This window comes from Elaeis guineensis, chromosome 11, assembly GCF_000442705.2.
Source record: "Elaeis guineensis isolate ETL-2024a chromosome 11, EG11, whole genome shotgun sequence".
In the NCBI taxonomy this organism is placed as follows: Eukaryota; Viridiplantae; Streptophyta; class Magnoliopsida; order Arecales; family Arecaceae; genus Elaeis; species Elaeis guineensis.
The window spans coordinates 51,125,079-51,125,981 of NC_026003.2; the positions used below are offsets into that span (position 1 = coordinate 51,125,079).

Consider the following 903-nt stretch of genomic DNA (forward strand, 5'->3'; position numbering starts at 1 on the left):
CATGAGAAATTTGGGTGATTCCTCCAACCTGGGTTATATGTGGGTGCATAAGGATTGTTCAACGGTCCTTGATAGGTGGCATTCACCTATGCACACTCATTCGAGTAGGAACATTCTTCTAAGACATGGTCTGGTGCATTGCACCCTTTACACATGGGTGCAGATATTTGATTTACATTGGCTAGTCTCTGTAATTCTAAGGCTTCCAATCTACGTGTTAAGGTTGCAATCTTGGCCTCTGATGCTAGGGTTGGTTGAATTTGATGCATTCCTCCTCTTGAAGGTGTAGCTTTATCAGGTTCCCTAGTTGTTTCCCACTGTAAATTTTTCTCGGCTAGGTCTTCTAAGAATTGCCAAGCTTCAGTAGTTTCTTTGTCCATAAATTGGCCTTGGCACATGGACTCTAGTATGGTTCTTGAGTTTGAATCTAACCCCTCATAGATGATCTGGCATAGTCTCCAAGTTTCTATTCCATGGTGTGGGCATTGGGTCAAAAGATTCTTGAAATGATCAAAGTACTTCCAAAATGATTCACCAGCTAGTTGGTAAAATTGATTTATTTCATTCCTAATCCTAGCTGTTTTATGATGGGGAAATACTTTTTCAAAAATATTCTCACAAAGCCCTCCCAGGTAATGACAGAATGGTTTGGCAGACTATAAAGCCACTTTTAGCATTATCCTTAAGGGCAAAGTTGATTAATCTAAGTTTGACCTCATCCTCTGTTAATTGCAGTTTCATGGTTGCACATACCTCCTCAAATTCTCTAATAAATATATAAGCATCCTCTAATACAGTGAATTTTGAAAGCATATTTATGATTTGAGGTTTGATTTCAAAATTGTTAGCTGTGGGTTGTGGCAACCTGATACAAGATGGTTGGATGGAGCCAACTGGATAACA

The 903-nt window shown here is 39.2% G+C and overlaps 1 non-coding gene across 1 annotated transcript; it reads left to right on the forward strand.

Moving 5' to 3' along the window:
* Nucleotides 1-468: 468 nt before the first annotated feature.
* LOC140852731 (small nucleolar RNA R71) lies at nucleotides 469-575 on the forward strand. Its single transcript, XR_012135632.1, has one exon. It is a non-coding gene; the product is annotated as a small nucleolar RNA R71 (small nucleolar RNA).
* The last annotated feature ends 328 nt before the right edge of the window (nucleotides 576-903 follow it).